We start from the raw sequence: 19,707 nt of genomic DNA on the forward strand, positions 1-19,707 counted from the left end.
TGCTTTGATGTACGGCGTTGTTATAAGCAACTTCAGCAAAGGGAAGAAGATCCACCCAGTTGTCTTGTTGATAATTAACAAATGCACGTAGATATTGTTCCAATGTGGAATTAACAGCCTCAGTAGATCCATCTGTCTCAGGATGCCACGCCGTAGAGAGGGCTTGTTTGGTTCCAACCAGTTTCATAAATGCCCGCCAAAATCGTGATGTAAATTGTGAGCCCCCATCGCTCACCAAATGGGAGGGGTTCCCGTGAAGGCGGTACACGTGTATGAGAAATAGGCGGGCCAGCTGTTGCGCAGTGGGAATGGAAGCGCAGGGGATGAAATGCGCTTGTTTGGAGAAGAAGTCTTTGACTACCCAAATCACCGTTTTACGTTGACTGGGGGGTAGGTCAACTATAAAGTCCATGGAGATTTCTTGCCAAGGATAGGAAGGGTTAGCCACAGGCTGCAGAAAGCCTTGGGGTTTTACAGCCTTGCACTTAGTCACCGCACAAACAGGACAAGCAGCTACATAAGCTTTAATATCCCTCAGGAGAGCTGGCCACCAAAACTGACGTCTGATGAGATGGAGGGTCTTCAGGTACCCCAAATGGCCAGCCAGTTTATCATCATGACAGCGCACCAGGATTGTCTTTCGTAAAGCCTCAGGCACATAAAGATGATCATTTTTCCAGGCAAAATCCCCATCAAAAGTAACAGTGTTTAAATTTGCCTGCAACCAAGTATCAGATTTCAGGTGGAGAAGAAACTGTTGTTGCAAATCTGACGGAATTGGCAAACGTCCCGGACTGGGAGGAGGAGGAGTGGCTGGCCGTTGAGCTGGTTGGGTGCGCGTCTGACTGCGCGTCACCGCCGCAAAGCCCAATTGCTTTTCAGTCCACACAGTACCCTGAATGATTGGCACAGGGCCAGCATCTTGGGGTCTGTGGGATAAAGCGTCTGCCAGAAAGTTTTTCCTCCCCGGAATGAATTTAAGAGAGAAATCAAAGCGGCTAAAAAATTCAGCCCACCTGAGTTGTTTAGGGCTGAGTTTTCGACTAGTGCTTAATGCCTCAAGGTTTTTATGGTCAGTCCAAACTTCAAAAGGGTGAGAAGCCCCCTCTAATAAGTGCCGCCAGGTTTCTAAGGCTGCTTTTACAGCAAACACCTCTTTTTCCCAAACATGCCACCTTCTCTCTGTTTCCGTGAACTTGCGAGATAAATATGCACAGGGTTTCAAATTGCCCGAGTGGTCGGCTTGGAGCAGAAGGGCTCTGATAGAGAGCCCTTTACTGGCAGCCATGACTCAAGAGGGAAATGCAGAAAGGATCTGTCAGGGCTGGCCAAAGGATCAAGGTTTCTGGTGAGACAAGGCATGGAGTATGAAAAGCTGGTGAATCACAAAAGTTGTTCCAGTATTTAAGTGCTCTCAGGTCCAATTCAAAATTAATTTGCAAAGTCCAACTGATTTGGTAAAAACAATCCTATCCAATTCAGGTCTTTGAACAGACTAGAAAATCACATTGGTTCAGCACTGATGTTTTATTCAGTTCAGAAAAAAAGATCATTTGTGCATTTGGAAAAGTCTGTCAAATCTCTTTTGGGATAAATTTGGAAGTGTCAGATTCAGTTGGACTCTTTGAATTGTTGCAATGATTTGATTTAAAAATTTGAATTGAATTGCCAATCAAATCACAATTCAAACTGAAAATGCTGGAAGCTCCCTGATTATATTTGAGCATAGCCAGCACTAAGTTCCAACTACTAGAGCTAGGCTACTCAGGAGCAACAGCCTATTTCCATCCTGTGCAATACACCACCCACCCAAGCTGCTTCTTTATATAATTCAAGCCCTTCTCTATCTTTTTGCCCTCTGGCTTTCCATTCCATGGTGGCAGCATTCACATGGGCTGGGTGGTTGAAACTTTAGCTCAAGGATTTTGACCTTGGGGCAGAGTCAAGGGCAATGGGACTTGAATTATCTTATCAGGTTTGTCTTGCTCAGTTTCAGGTCTGGGATATCACATGGCTTCCTTCTACCTCCAATGACACGTTATATGTCTAGGCATACCTGGCAGCAAAGGCCATCAGAAAACAGTAAAGCTTTGCTGACATCTCATGGTATCTGGACTTTGCAGCCCATGTGTTATGCCTACATATATGCCAGGGACATGACAAGTGGCCACCAATTGCAGTGTACTTAGTGACGCCGTATCTCTGTTTTTCAGTATAGTGAAGTGCTCTATTCTAAAATGGGAAAAATGTATTGTCAAATATGAAAGCTGTAACACCTTCCCCACCAAAAATCTGAACAAATACATTATAGGAATAGATCTATGGATTAAGAATCCACACTTCAATCCCTAATTTTTGCCAAGTAAAACAGAGGTCTATTGACTTCTATAAGATTATCGTGTGTTTATGACTAAGGGCTAGTTTTATTTTAGATTTGTTAATTTCAATAAGACTTTAATTTATACTCCAAATTCTTCTTAGTCTTGTTTCTTGTGAAGTTGTTAGTACACAATTTATTTGCTTTACCTCATCCCTCCATTTTTTTCCCTAGCATAATTAAGTGTATAGTATATTATTTGTAAGTGAGGACTAAGGGTTTTCCCCCAAATAATTTATCTAGAAAATATGAGGATTACCCTAGCTTCTCTGATAATATGGTAATGTAGATGAATTCTTATATATTTAATCTTCTCTTTTAGGGGGAAGATAATCTTAAATCCAGGATTATCTTCCTTTTGGATTGTAACTAACACCTCTAGCAATACAAAGTTCTAGAAATCCCTGTTAGATCATAACAGACATTATTGACCGATAGGCTTATCCTGTCTACCTCTAGTAAGGTAAACCTATGAGGGGCAGTTGGCTAAATCCCTGAGTAAATACAGTTTCTTTCCCTTGAGGATAAATAGCAAGGGAAGAGTTTGTTGGAATGTTTTTTTTCTTTGAATGGGTATGGCAGACCCAGCAGTTTCACATTATGGAATGAGACAAATTATCAATTTACAATTTGTGTATGTGTGTGTGTGTGATGCTTTTTGATGATCTATAGATGAATAATTATGGAGAGCTTGTTCTAGATTTGGGCTGGGGGAGCAGGGAGATTTTTTGCTCATTCACTGTATTATCAAACTTCTAAGCTTTACGTTAGGAAAATAGCATCTAGCTTATCATTATTGCTAGAGGATTATTCTAATTACATGTATTGAAAATGCCAGCATCTGACTGAGAGTAGCATTAGGGTTATAATAAATAACAGTCACCAGCTATTTGAAAATTCCCTTTCCATGTGTGCATTAAAAACTGTATGTTCAACCAGCAAATACCATGCATCATATAAGATTGTCAATAAACAGAGTTACATGTAGATCTTTTCTCCCTAAAATTGGATTTTGTTATTTTGTCATCATGCTCCAAAAAACCTGTATTTTCATTATGAGGTAAAATATAATGCAAATCTATAAAAATTTAAACATCTGGTTTTCATTTCACAGCTACCACTTTGATCGCTGTGATACTCCTGTCTAATTAAAACCCAAGAAAAAGCTGAAGTGGATATTTCTGCCAGTTCCACTATGTTATGTAACAATATTGTCTATATCTATGTGTCTATATGTCTATATATGGCTGTGGCTATGTCTATGTCTATGGCTACATCTGTCTCTCTGTCTCTCCCTTATTGTCTTCATACATTTTCTCCATATGTCAGCAGGCTTAATGCCTTTGTCTGTAGTTGGGATTCTTCAGTCTCTTGCTTTTAATTTTGTTATAAACTGTTGATCATCCTATTCATTGATTTATATGCTGAAAAATTATATTCTCAATAGCATTCTTGCATAAATACTTCATCCAATGAAGGAAATCATTCTTGATTATTTATATCATCCTTCATTTGCAGATCTGAATCAAGCTGTAAGGACAGACATTTTTTTTTTCCTTACAGAGAAGTTTGTATTAAGCTATTCATGTTTTTTTTTCCCCTTGAAATCGTTTAACTTGAAGGAAATATATTTAGTGCCTCTGAGTACCAATGTACTATGAACACTCCTGTGATACCTAGTGTATTTTTTTTAATTAAAAAAGCTGATATGCTGCATAACAAAGCATTACCATGAGAAATTACAGGCTTTATTTCTTACAAACACAACTATGTTTGCTTACTAACATTTGCTTTGGTTTCAAATTATGAAATGATTTATACAGCATCCTCTGACTGCTTTGACATTTGTTCTGAAGAAATTCTATCTGCACTGAACAGTTCTGTTAGTTATCAGAATTCAGAAATGCTTGGGGTTGCAAAATCCATTTTAATTACTGCTTTCTGACTTAATAATTACCATTTCCTGCTTCCTATTTTGCTTCTCTCTCTCTCTCCCTTTCTCTCTCTCTCTCTCTCTCTCTATATATATATATTTGATTTGGCCTTCCATTGCTTTTGACAATAAGCCTTATTTATTTCCATAAGGGTTATTTTAATAATAATAATAATAATAATAATAATAATAATAATAATAATATATTAAATTTATATGCAGCCTGACTTCCAATGACTCTGGGCACTATAGATATAGCCGTGTTGAAGTATATCCCCGATTCATGCTTAGATAATTGTAGTTCACATTCTACAGTAGGCACTAACTAGTACTAGTACTATTTAAAAGAAAAAAATAATACAAATACAAGTTTAAAAGAATATAAAAAATAGATAATACAGATTAAAAACAAATATAAACAGTAGAATATGGGAGGGTAGCCAACAAATTTAAAATATAATGACTAAAATACTCTAGTACATCATTAAAAGCTTATCAAACCAGCTTCTGAGTGAAGTTCTATGGCAGACTAGATGTCCCTGAAGGAGTAGGGACAGCATTCCAACAGCAACTGGTGGCCAGACTCCAGATAGCTGCTCCTTGTGAGAAGAAAACAGGAACTCAGATTTTTGTGGTCAACTCGTGAGTTGAATGGCTGGGAGTCAAGGGATTTCAATCAAGTTCACAGCCATAATGCAGTCTATATGGACACAAGGTTTGCAAAAGCCTCACTTTCTTAATCACTATCAGATGTAATCATTTTGGAGTTAAAGATATGTTTTATGAGTGGCAGGTTAAAAGAAACCCACTTGGTGAGTCAACTTTTTTTATGGATTAAAGAAAGAGGGAAAAAAGGGATTTAAAGAATTTAAATTTTCAGTAGAAAGCTTAACAAGAATTGGATGTAAGAAAGTTTAAAACAGATAAAGGGAACAGTGATTGTGAAATATTAAATTTTGGTGAAACTGCTCTTGGAATTGGAATTAAACAGAGAAATGGACCTGACCTTCATGGGAATGTTATTTGTTTAGCATAAAAGATTGTAGACAACTAGTGGATTTTACAAAATAAAGATAAAGGTAATATGATCCAGATTGTGATGGCGACTGTAACTACGTAGGGCCATTTGAGACTAAATTATTAAGGACACAGAAAGACAAAATAAAGAGACTTTCCTTCTTGTAATTGAGATACTTTCACTTTTGGATCACAATATTAGAGTGGCAACTACAAGAAAAGTAAAGTAAAACAAATTAATGACAAAGTGGAAATTTTGGAAAATAAGACAAAAGTTATAAATAGAGAGATGGAAAGAAATTTAGATAATCTGGCATTATTGCAGTTGAGCGAGAAAGAATTTTGCTTGAGATTCAGAGTGATTCCAGAGAATTCTGGTGAAGATTTTAGAGAAAAGGTGGTTAAAGCTTTATCATTTTTTTTTGGAATTGGATGAAGAGGATACCGAGGCAGAACTTGAAAAAGTTTATAGGATAAATAAAAGATTTGCAAAATTAAGAAAAGTTCCAAGGGATGTCCCAATGTAGTTTGTCAGTAAGAAGACAAGAGACCAAGTTCTGCAGCAGCATTTTAATACAAGATTGAAGATTGATAATACAGATGTAATTGTGCTTAAAGAAATTCCAATTGGAATACTGCGGAAGAGAAAAGAGTACTTCTTTCTGACTGATAGACTTAAACAGAAAAAGATATCATTCTGATGGGATAAGCTGGAAGGAGTGACTTTTACTTTCAAACAGCAGAACTTTCGACTGAATTCTGTGCAGAAAGCAAGAGAATTTCTAGAGAAATTCAAAGAAGAACTGGAGATAAGACAAATGGATGTGATAGATGAGACTACACAAAAGCCTCCACAGGTGTAACAGCAAAGTGAAAGGGATGATACCGAATTAGGTGCTACAGGCATTGATTTTTCTAATTTTTTTTGGCCTGATTTTGGATTATAAATGCCTAACATGGAATATAAATGAAGTAAATGCTCCTCAAAAGAGAAAAAAGATTCATTATTTGAAAAAATTATCATCATGATGATCATCATCTGATGAAAATTTAGAGCTTGTTGATGCATGGAGACATAAAAATGGCAATTCAAGAGAGTACGCTTATTTTTTTCTGAAAGACAGGTATTTTTCGAGAGTAGGCATAATTTGGAGCTAAAAGAATTTGACTACTAAGGTTCATAAAATAGAGATATTACCAAAAATATTTTCAGATCATAATCCAGTGAGTTTGGTTTTCAAATGGAAACCCAGTTCTTTCAGTTGGAGGTAAAATGAAATGCTGTTAAGAAAGAAGCAATAGTGGAGGACTGTAAAAAGAAATTAAAAGAGTTTTTTTGAAAATAATCTAAATAAAGGTTCAGAGGTAAGACTGATTTGGGAAGAAAGCAAAGTTATCATGAGAGGTTACTTTATACAATCTAATAGTGTGCTCAAAAAGAAGAGGCAAGAATAAACACAAGCTTTTTTAGATGTGATAAAAAAAAAAAGAAGAGGAATTAAGAAGTTTCCAGGAAAGATAAATATTTCTTAACAAATTTAGCTTCTACAGTGACAGTTATCTATGTTAACACTAAGAGAAATGGAAATAAAAATGAATTAGGCAAAAAACAAATTTTGAGTTTGCAAATAAACCAGGGAAGTGGTTGGTATACAAATTACAAAAAGAAAAGAAAATGATATTAAAATTACAAGAGGAAGATATTGTAATAACAGATAATATGGCTATACAAAAAGTATTTCTTCAATATTATTCCAATTTATATAAACAACAAGACATTTTCTTGGAGAAAATAGATGAATATTTAAAGAAACACAATTTACTGTGTGGAGATCACAGAGAAAGAGAAACAGATTATGAATGGACCCCTAACAGTAAGGGAAGTTTGTGAACCTATAAAATAGACTAAAACAAGAAAGGTGCATGGACCTGATGGGTTACTGGCTTTTTACTATAAATGCTTTGAGGATGAACTTTTAGAACCTTTACAAAATACAATGAATTCTACAGAGGAGAAGGATGCCAGAGAGCTGGAAAGAGGCTATTACAGCATTAATACCTATGGAGGGACAAGATTTGACTATAATAAGAAACTATTGGCTGATATCATTATTGAAGGACAAATATAAGTTGTTTACAATAAGCTGAAAATAATTTTGCAAGAATTAATTCATGAGGATCAATGTGTGTTTTTACCTAAAAGGCAGTTAAAGGATAATATAAGAAATGTGTTAAAATATTTGCAGCAACATAATGAAAAACAAGCTGCACTGATTTTCTTAGACTCAGTAAAGGTCTTTCACATTCTGAATTGGGCCTTCCTGTTTAAAGTTTTGGAAGGTACGGATTTTGGAGAAAATTTTATTAAATGTGTAATATTGATTTACACTTCACAGAAAGCACAAATAATTGTCAATGAAGATCTAACAAAACCCTGTAAGATAGAAAAAGGGACAAGACAGGGATGCCTGTTGTCTCCTTTCCTATTTGTTTTAGTCTAAATAGAGATATAAGATAAGATGAGAGAATTGTGGGAGTAAAGATTAAAAAAGAAATATGTAAGTTAAGAGCATTTGCTGATGACTTGGTGTTGGTTTTGGAGAATTCTCTAAAGGGAATAGAAACGTTAATGGAAAAAAATTAAAAGAATTTGGTATACTGGCAGATTTTAAGATTAATAATCAGAAGACAAAGAAAAAACTTGAAAATAGAGGATCAAACAGAATTTATTGGGTTGAGAAAAAAGTAAAATATCTGGGTAGCACCATGACAAATATGAAGTTTATGTTATTTCAAAATAATTATGTTAATTATGTTAAGACATGGAATGAAGTTTAAAAAGATATGTTTAGATGTGAGAAGCTGCAATTGCCATTGTTGGGGAGAGTTTCTGTAATAAAAACTAATGTTTTGCCTAGCGTTATGTTTTTGTTTCATACAATACCAGTTTTGACAACTGATGCACCATTTAAGCAGTGGGAAAAGGATATATCTAAGTTTGTGTGGCGGGGTAAAAAAACACGAGTTAAATATAAGGTGTTACACAATGCAAAGAAAAGAGGAGGATTGGGTTTACCTGATTTGAAATTGTGTTTTGCACCTTGTTGTTTGGTTTAGATGAAAAAGTGGCTGTTGCTGAGAAATAGAAGACTTTTAGAGTTAGAAGGACATGACCTAAGATTTGGGTGGATTTTAAAGATTTTAAAGATTAATTTACAACTGAAACCATAACTTTTCCTCTTGGGACAAATGGATAAACAGTTGGAAAAATGTCATGGAACTTTGTTTTTTTTTTTTTTATAAGATAACTGCAGCAAGATTATTGTACACACAAAGATGGAAAGATTTGGCAATACCTACAACGGACAAATGGTTAGTGAAGATGATAGAACTTGCTGAGATGGCCAAATCTACCTGTTTCATTAGAGAAAAGACAATACCTACATTTATTTCTGACTGGAAACCCTTAGTGGACTTTTTGCATAAAACAGAAAAAAACGAACTTATGATCTATGGTTCTGACGATTAGGTAGGCTAGATTATAGAAAAAGAGTGTCATGATGTAACTTTAGAGAAAGAGTAAATTCACGATTGTAGTTATAACTGCTGTAAAGCAGATCAGAAGCCACTTCTTTGTAACTTTTTTCTTTCTTTTCTATTTTTCATTTACTTTTTTCCTTCTTTTTTTTGAACTTTACATTTCTCTTTTATTTCCTCCTTTTTCTTTTTTTCCTTATTCTATATTAGTTTGTATTAATTTTTATTCTTGTTTTTAAAACTTTTAATAAAATTATATATATAAATTAAAATCTTATAAAACTGTAAGATATTTCATATCCCTTTTTTATCAGAACATGTCTCTATTATACTTTAAAGTACTTGATTAACACAATTGAAGTTATTAAATAAAAAAAGGAGATAGAAAGAGAACTATAGGTGATAAACCTATAGATCAAGACAACACTATAAATAATATGTAGATTTTATGTCAAGTTAGAATACTCAAATTTTGGATGTGGCACAATTCCATGTATAGAATTGTAGTTTAAAATGGTTCTAAATAGAACTGAGTTCTAAATCAGATTTACAAATGTGAAATTATTCTAGACATCAAAGCAACTTCCACAGTCTGTTGATGTCCTTAGAGCCATTCATCTTAGATGATTTGACTACCAGACTGTAGCTTTTCAGTTTATAAGGTTTTATTTATTTATATGATTCATAGTAGCACTAGTATCTACATCCTTTAAGGCTATATGTCCTTAAAGTCAAGATATAGTCAGCCATAATTGCAGTCTATTTCTACCTAGTCAGATGTTGTTGCCATGTTTTCACTTCTGCTAAGTTTCAATCTAACACTTCCTCTTTCTTGCACATCATGGGCCTTTTACCCACTTAGAACATGGTACTTTATTTTATATAACTTATATAGCCAAATCTTCAGATACAGACAAGATATATCTTTCTCGTGTCAAGCTCCAACTTTGTTTATGTTCAGTACAATAATTATTTTTAGAGTGATCGCAAGAATGGGGAGAACATGGCCATGCCACTTCATGTGCTAGAGGTTAATGAGTAATAAATATGCTGAACCAACAACTTCTAGGCATAACCTTCTTGAAAATGCTGATGTGGGATATTATAAAGGAAAGGTGTTAAAAATGCATTTTCTCAGCATATATTAGCATTCGCTTTATATTATGGCACTGTTTGACTCTTTTGTCCCAAAGGACTTCAGAGCAAAATTTCATTGTAGTCTGTGAAATTCTTTGTCTTAGGGAAGCTCTTCCTGTATGTTATAAGAATTAAGTGTAGAATAAATCTGATTTAGTAAACATTACTGGATATGTGTGTGTGTGTGTGTGTGTGTGTATGTACCCACACACACACACACAGAGAGTATATTCCTAATTTTTATGAATAAAAGTGATTTTCACTGCAGGTTTTTTTTCTGGTGGATTATTGAGTATATTAGTAACCAGCAAACATACTTACACATCTGCATCCTGAAGCTGAGATCTCTGGATAAAGACTTTAGCAGGTGGGTAGTTAGCAGGGGAAAAATGCTTAAATTAGTTACCTATACTATCTTCTGCCAATTCCAATAAGCATTCCTAAACTGAGATGGTAGACAGCAACCTGGAGATTTAGAAGGAATGATGGTGACAATCTCATCAGTTTGCCTTTCAATATATATTGGGTTTATGACTGGTCATTCTTATCAAGGCCACCCAACCTGTGAAAGTAACATTCTCTTAAAAACTAGGCCAAAAAGGGTATTCACCTGTAGTATAAAATATAACTGATACCCCACTGTTTTAGTTCAGAGTGCCAATAACTATACTAGAGAAATACAATGAGCCTAGGGCTACTCAGGAATGCAGGTATCAATAAGACAAAGTTTTTCAACTATTGTTGAGCAACTATCAAGCATGTAGTATAGCAGATGGATCAATTCTGTCATAACGGTTACAGTGGTAGGTGGTATTATTATTATTATTATAGCCCAAAGGATTCTAAGAATATTATCTACACTGGTATATGAAATTGAAATAAATGGTTGAAATGGAATAAATGGTAGATGTCATATCTCAAATCTAAGAATGAGTGCATCCATGTCAATTTTACATGTATTCTATCCATCTTCATTTATTTTGGCATTACATCACATTATGAAACCTAAAGGATCAGTTGTCGAGATCAGCAGCTATAGACATTAAATAAATAAATAAAGCTGATTAAAATAAAGAGCTTTCAACCAAATCCAATTCTTAAATGAATGATATAATTAAGGACAAACTAAAGTTAACTCGTCAGTGCCAGGAAATGTAGGAACATGGACAGGGATACAACCATAGTAATAGATTAAGAAAGAGTTAAATACCAAACAGAAAAGTTACTGAGGTCTGTTAAAATAGAAATTTTGCCCTGCAAACACTGAAGAATTAAGTGTACAAAATGAAATTAAGGTGGGGGAAAACAAAGTGCACTTTAGCTCTTAATGTAAAGCAACACTGGATGGAAATAAAAGACCATACATAAATGCAGATTGCCACTGTACTCCAGACTACTCTGGAATGGCTAATGTAGAAGTTCTTCTGGAAGGAGACACATGAATGCACAAATAAACAAACAAATATTAACAAGATACAAAAAAGGGAACACTTGATAGTGCATTAGGCAGGCTTCAATGATTTTATCCATAATTCAGGAGATATAAGCTCTCAACATTACATTCCTTTTCATTGGAATGATTCCCAACTGCATTTAAAAATAAGTTTAACTATAGGGGAATGATCAGATGGCTGTATTATATTGGTCTTTGCAATAGTTCAGGCCAGATTATATATAATAGTTTACATATCAAAAGAAACACCATCATCATCATCATCAAAATTAAAATATCTTGTCCTATTTTGGGAAAAAAGGGGAAAAAATGTTCTCATATAAAGTACTATAGCAGTGACTCTGCTACAAAGCTGTAAAAGTGAAGTACACTCCATCATTTGAAACCTGACTTGCAGACTACTCTACGTTGAGAAAAGGGAGAAAGCAGTCCTGATTGTGCTTTACAGAGACTGTAAAGAAGTATTTACTGTTATTGCTAATAGAGAGCTCATGAAATAAACTTTCCGTGGTCTGCATGCATTTTTCAATTGTTTCTTAATACACATGCCCTGCAACATATTGCTTGAGCTATCTAGCACTATCTACCAATAATCATTTTATTCTGTAAGTGCCAGATTTATTTTTGGTGAGATAGATGTTGATAGTATTCAAGGTTGCTCAGAGAAATAATGGTCATCTAAGGTCTGGATCACATGGTCCCAAAGAATAGCTTTTTCATAACCTTCTACCCTTTCTCTTGGCCTGGGTCTGCTTAGCACCAACCTGTCAGCATTTTGATTTTTTTTCTTTTTTTTTCTTTTTTAAGCTAGCATTTGTTTCCTGAAGTTGACAAGTGTTAAGGCTTGAACCCTGAATGCTTGAGTCAAAGTTTGACTTCCAGCTGCAGGGAAAAAAACCTCCTGCAATGCAAAAAAGATAGAGCTAGATGTTTGTCCCCCTTTTGATAAATGTATTCAGTGAAAAAGAAGTGAGAAAAATAAGTCCTTCTCCTCCTCTTTCTCACTAAAAGCAGAAAATGGTCAATTTGTTAATCCAAGCACAACTGTTAAATTATGTGAAAAGTCAGTCTTTAACAAAATCCTTATTTCTCCATGAAACTGATGACTGGGCAATTACTTGGGTGAAACAGGCAGTGGAAAAAAACTTTTCCCAATCAACTGTTTTCAGAACCACTCAGGACCGCATAATGAATTTGCCACCTTTTAAGCTCAGGAAGCATTTGTGTCTCTCTGCCCTTAGACTTCTCACACTGACCTTTGTGTCACCAGTCCTTAACTCAATCTTGTAGGTTCAGAAAAAGTCAGACATGGTGGCTTCTTGCCATGGTGAGAGTGACAAGCACTTTATCAGGGTTTAATTAGATTTTCCTCTTTACAACCAAGAACTCAATATCCCTTTCATAAAATACTCTCTTTGATAACATGAGTCTGCTAAGGCTCAAGAGAGCTCCAGAAATGCAGCTCACCTCTTGTCTAGCAACATTAAGGCATCAAAGACAAGCATCAGTAACACAGCAAGGGAAAAGTAGATTTGATGGGAATCAACTCTATTTTATTTGTAACTAACAGTTGGTATATAGATTTTGGCAATTAAATCATCATTTCTTAGGCTGGCCGCATCACTGGCTAAACTTTCTCCTCCATTAGTATAACTCGCTAGAACTGTGAAATGTTTTCAGGTAGTTACACAGAGAAATATAAAGCTGACAAAAATAATGTTAGGATTATCTTTTATCGCTACTAGAGGGCTGTATCACTAGAATCAAAAGAAATCAGTAGCTTAGTAAAGCTGTGAGCTGAAAGGAAACATCTTGAGTAGCAAAAAAAAAAAAAAACTGTTCAGGAACAGATTGCTTTTTTCCATTAGATAACTTATCCTTTTTATATGGTTTCCCACTCAGAAAGAAAACCCACGGAGACAGAAATTTAACAATTATGCTAAGCATAAATATTTTTCAGATAGGGGTTTTATTTTCAAAGGAAACTGCAGAAACCACTGACAGTTCGGTAGACATCTGCAGTTGCAAAGCTTAACCTTAGAAAAGATGTTTGTGTGAAATTATGGAGGCTTTCTTTTCCTTCTCTTGAATTCCTGTCATAGAAACTGAAGCCTAGCTGCCTACACCCCATGGCACCCTCTGTAATTCTAACTATAACAGTATTTCAGACATATTAAATCCCTTTCAGATAAATTATTTTAATCAATGAAGTGGGATGTAATTCATTATTGCTGCTGTTTATTTCTCTTGTGCCTTATTTCTTATGTTTACATCCTGCCTTTCCTACGTACAGGAGCAGTTTTCTACCTCTTCCCTTATTTTACTCTCATGACACTGTGAGATTGGTAAAGCGGAGCAACACTGTCTGACTAAGCACCCAATGACCTTCATTTTCAGAGAGGAACTCTAGCACTTTAATTCCAATGATTCAAAGTGCTTCTTCCCAAATGCACATTTCCTGTAACTGGTGGAAGGAAGCAAGGAAGCAAGCAAGGAAGGAAGGGCCAAAGAGTCAAAGACTGAAGACTGGGTATACTCATTCTAGGGTCAATTCTCAAAATAATGGATGTGAAGAAATAATTTTAATTTACTAGAATTGATGTCCTAGGAAACCGTATTAAAACCAAGATGGAACCCAAATATTGCAATGCATTCATGATCTCCTTTTCACTGATCTAACAATCAATTACAGAAAACATAGTTCAGAAGGTAACTCTAGAGTTTTTCTTCTTTTGATGCAGCAATAATCCACGAAGGAAAAGCTATTCAGAGAAAAATAAACATAAAGTAGAAACATCAGCCAAAAAGTCTACTATAGCAACAGCTGATGAGAGAGAAAGATGCTGACTTTCTGCTCTTTGAAATTTTATAAATAGGAAATCTTATGCTGCTTTATAAAAGTCATTATCCAATCTTGATGTCTATCTTGCATAATTTCTAATATTAACCAGCTGATCATTCTAGGTTCTTTTTCTTAATGTGCTATTTTATTGACTATCAATTCAACAGATTTAAGAGATAATAATTTATTATCAAGTTTCTCTTGCTGTTTCTTTTAGCAAAAGCAATATTATTTCAATGGTTATAATACTTAAAAGATTGTGCTAGGAATCTTTATTCCTTGTTGATATTCTTAACCAAATAGTCAACTTTGTATGAATTAACTCAAGACCAATGGAAACATTCAATCTAAATAGAAAATCTTTATTTATTTATGTTGCTTGTATGGACATAAACTCAAAACACATTGTCTCTGTACTATTCAGTACTCTATAAAAATGGAAAGCTAAGTATCACAGCACAGCCTATTATATATATTAGGTTAAAAGCTGGTCAGTAAGTATAGTTCTGAAGTAGGAATTATTGCACTATATCCAAATATCTGAAAGACTGTCTCATAAAGAGGGCAAAGGCTTTTTTTCTGCTACCCCAAAGAAACAAGAGGAGATATAATAATTTGAGTTACAGGAGTAAAAATTTTAGGTAAACATTAAGAAAAACATCTTAAGGGTAAGAGTGGTGGAATCGGTTACCTATTGTGTATGCTCCAGCCATGGATATATTGAAAATAGCAGTAGTTTGGACTAGTTGGCCTGTTAGCCTTTTAAAAACTCTATTTTAAGTAATTTTGAGTAACAGTGAAAGTAACAGTGCAAAGAATAGGGCTAGTGAGCATCACTACATTATCTTTACATTGCAGTATATTGCTACATTCAATTTATTTGTACATTGATCTTGAACTATATTTCTCCTATAAGCTAATTTGTTTTGGTTTTGGCTTATTTTTTAATTAAACAAAGCTTACAGTTAAGATCATTAGAAAGAAGTCTGAAACATTCCATTATAGGACCTAAGATGCTGATAGTTTAATAAGCATTTTTGTTCAGCATTTCTGAATTTCTTGACATCCACAAGTAGCTATGAGGTTTTCAGGAACTGATTTCACTCACATGGGGTAAAACCACAATAAAAAGTTATCTTCCTTTGAGATTTTGTACAAACACTGATATATGGGTTCGATCATTACATTTTCCTGCATATTAATGAAGTTATACTTACCTTATTCTTTTTTCATTCATTTCACCAGAATTATCAGAATTCTTTATCCAACTTTTAATAAAATTTGTGGAAGAACCTAGCCATTAAGACAGCAATAGTTTAAAGGCTGCAATAAATTATGGATGGATGGTCTACAGTCTACTGGCCATATGAACACCCACCAATTTCATCATTGTATCTCCAAGACCTATGAAACTTGGACACCAAAATGATATTTTTTGCAGTGTAATTTTATAACACAATTAAAACAGCTATCAATTCAATTTTAGCAGGGGACCTTTGAGTGGATTACAGAGGGTTTTTCAAATTGTGTTCTGTGGAACCCTTGGGTCCATGAGATGAGGTTCCATGAAAGACTAAGGGCAAAAAAAACCCTGTTTTTAAACTAACAGGTTTTACGTACTGAAAAGCTTTGAAAACCCTTGGTTTAACACACTTATTTTATGCTAACATTCAATCATAAGCCTATAAAAACCAGTCTGAAGTTTCCCATGTCCATTCCAGTATCTTTACTATACCACTGACATGCTGTCCAGTAGTCTTAGAAGCTGACAATAAAGAAAAAGGCAAAACATCCAGGCAAAAAAAAAGTAAATGCAACATGACAGCTAAAGTGTTTTTTTTTTTTTTAATATAAACATTATTTGTATCAGGGGAATCCATGGGAGAAACAAACAAACAAACAAAAAAATCAAGATGGTGGCTACATGGTCAAAACTGTGCCCCTGATTTTACATGCATTGCATGTAGGGCAAGGCTTTGATCAGAGTCCTGACTTTTTTGACACACACACACCCTGCAAATGCCCCTGGTGAATGTAGGATAGTCAGCTTTGGTACTGCATTAAGTTAAAGGGATATACCTTTTCTCACTCCCTGACAGATCATTTCTACTTCTTTCAGAATTAAGTTGCTATTTGTTGTGGGAAAACAATTCTTATTGACAATAAGCAAAAATGTAATTAGATAAAAACATGAATACATTCACTTTGCTGTTTCCTTGATATAGGGCCACAACATATGACTAAAATGGGTGGTTTTCTGTTTCTTTCTTCTTTTTAAAAAAATAATAATAATTGCATCACCTGGAAAATTTAGAAGGATCCACATGATTGGGATACTTTGCCAAGATTTTATCCAATTGTGTAAAGATTTTACCCAATTGTGATTTTTTTTTTACCATTCAAATTGTTTCTGCTAGTTATATAAAGGTAAAAACCACAAAGTATCTGATCTATTTTTCTTTGAAAAGCACTGATTTTCTGTTCATTGGGGTAAATTGAATGCTATATGTATCTTTGTCAAAACATACACAGTTGGGAACCCAGAGAAAGGCCATTGTTAAAGAAAATTCATGAATCATATAATCTATTTAAAAAGCAGCATGAACATCAGGGGAAAAAATCAATGAAAATCAGCATTAGCCATATGGTTTATCTTAAAAGTGCTTCATGTAAATGCCTTCCAATGAGTGGTACATGCTGCACATCCCAAAGGAGAAACTGAGTATTAGATCTAAATATTCCTGTGGTCTGTAAAGCTAATTTTGAAATGAGTTTATCAGTGTTAGAGCAGCATGGTTAATTATTATTTAATCTAAAATTAGAAGACCAGATTAAAGGGGAAATACAGGGCACCGATTATAAAATACAAGGCAGTATCAGTTGAGATGAAAGTAATTACTTTTGGAGATATATGTCAGTTTGAATAGATGCTCTTAGCCTATGTTTTAATGTCTAAAGTTACATAAAACAGCACTCCCTAGCTCTAGGAGAATGGCTACTAGTGTATTGGCTAAAGAAGCTCAGTAGGTCGGAAGAAATGCAAGATGATATATAAAAATAAATGAATACAGCCAACACAAATTTGCATTTTCTTCATTTTTAAATAAGACTTTATAGAAGAATATAATTGCTTCAAATGTAGGAAAAAGCAGAAAATAATCCATTCTAAAATCCAGAATAGTGATGGCTTCCAGTGGGACATGGCGGACTGAACAGCTGTGCTCACAGGCTTAGTGGGTGGAACTGAAAATGTGGCAATTTTTTTCAGGCTCAGGCAGATTTTCCTGAAGCCCAGGAGTGTTCTCTGGACAAAGGAAAATACTTGGAATCACCCTACCTGCCCTCCAGACGGCTGCTTGTAACCAGAAGATCACAAACAGTGTTTCGCCTTTGACTGGTAAGAGCTATAGCTGGGAGGCGGGGCTATCATTATTTTCCAAGCCATGCTGTAGCCTTAAAGGGACACTCAGACCATCTACCCCATTTCTAAATCACCAAATTTATATATTCTTTTAAGTATACGTACCCTAAGAGAGACTTTCTAGGGTGAGGAGAAGCTCACTCTCTTGGTGCTTATAGTTATATTTGGGATTACTTTTCTTTTTAATATTTTTTAAGGAACCTTTTTTACAGAATTCATTTTCCTTCAAAATATAAAGGAGGATTGAGAGTAAACAATTGTCTTCCTGTTATTATTTTGGTATTGAATTTGAAGATATTAGCATTTTCCTACATGTTGAATTGGCTGATTTAAACCTTCAGCTTTCTGCTTCTACTTTCCCTTGGGAACTGTCTGCTTATCTCACTTTCACTTTGTATAAATACACTCTGGAACTTTTCCATATCTTAGACTTTCACTAGTTAAGCTCCTAGGGACACCATAACCCTACTGCGGGAGACCTGAGAGATTTTAAACAGATTTTTTTCTGACTTCCACCAAGATTTTAAACAGATTTTTCTGACTCCTACCAAGCTTTTATACAAGACATTCAGGACATTGTGGAAAATATGAGGTCTGAAATGTGTCATCTGGTTGGGGAGGTAGTGGATGAAATTGAGGAATTCAACAGTGATAGAAATGTTTCTTCTAAGAATGAGATCGGAATTGATGAAGATTGGATAGTGGAGTTGGAAAAATTTAAGGGAGAGGGGGATCTCCAAGCAATAAGTGAAAATAACTTTCTGGTGAAATGCCATGAAAAAGAAGAGGTCATTATGCATGGGAGGTTTTCTGAAGAGAAGTTGGAATTTTTGAGGGGGGCAATTGGGCTGTTCGATTTTTTCAATAGAAAAGCTTTATGCACATTGTGGGGATTTTATTTATTTATTTTCTATCCCGCCTTTATTATTTTTATAAATAACTCAAGGTGGCGAATATACCTAACACTACTTCTTCCTCCTATTTTCCCCACAACAACAACCCTGTAAGGTGAGTTGGGCTGAAAGAGAGTGACTGGCCCAAGGTCACCCAGCCAGCTTTCACACCTAAGGCAAGACTAGAATTCACAGTCTCCTGGTTTCTAGCCTGTTGCCTTAATCACTAGACAAAACTGGCTCTCTATGTAAATGCTTTGGTTTATTTTGAAGTGGGATAAGGGTTAAAGAATATTTACCTGGATCGCTTTTAGGGTTTGACTGATGATATTTGTTTTTAAGGATTTGGATTAAGATTATTAGGGTTTTTTAAAAAAATGTTTATTTGGATGGTTTTAAGGATTTGATTTAAGATTACTGTTTCATTTTTTTTTCTTTTTTGCGGTTTATTAAGATTAATATTATTAAATGTTGTATTATTAAGTATAACGGCAGACAATTTATGTGCTTTTTACTTTGATTTTTATTATAGTAGACAGAAATGTATAGAATAGTAGTAGGAAGGGAATAATTAAATGTTATCTTTTGGGGGGAAATTTGCTTAGAAGGTTTATATGAATTGTTTTTTTTTTCTTTATTTTAATATAAGGGGAGGAATAACTGTACTTAGTGATTTTTATAATGTGCCAAAGTGGAATGATTTATAGAAATAATATAGTTATGGTTTAATATAGAGTAAGAGATTGATTATGGGAAAAAATTGTTTATCCTTGCGGTTAAAAGTCAGAAGTCACACCTTTCTGTGATGTTGAAAAAAAAAAATTCTCTTGTGTTTTCACATATTTTTAGTTCTTTTTTTCTTTTTTGTAGTTTTTTTTTTGTAGCTTTTATCTTTGTCTTGAAACTCAGTAACATTCTTTAAAAAAATAAAAATAGTCATATGTACATATGAATCTATGGTTTTGATCTGAGTTTAATTTCAGCTACATTTGTAACATTCCATCTCAGTGTTAACTTTCTTGCTCTTTCAGTGCAATGTAGTAAAAAACTACCACTTCACTTTCCTCTTACAATCAGAGGGATTTTGAATAGAAGAG

The sequence above is a fragment of the Candoia aspera genome, chromosome 2, assembly GCF_035149785.1.
Source record: "Candoia aspera isolate rCanAsp1 chromosome 2, rCanAsp1.hap2, whole genome shotgun sequence".
Lineage (NCBI taxonomy): Eukaryota > Metazoa > Chordata > Lepidosauria > Squamata > Boidae > Candoia > Candoia aspera.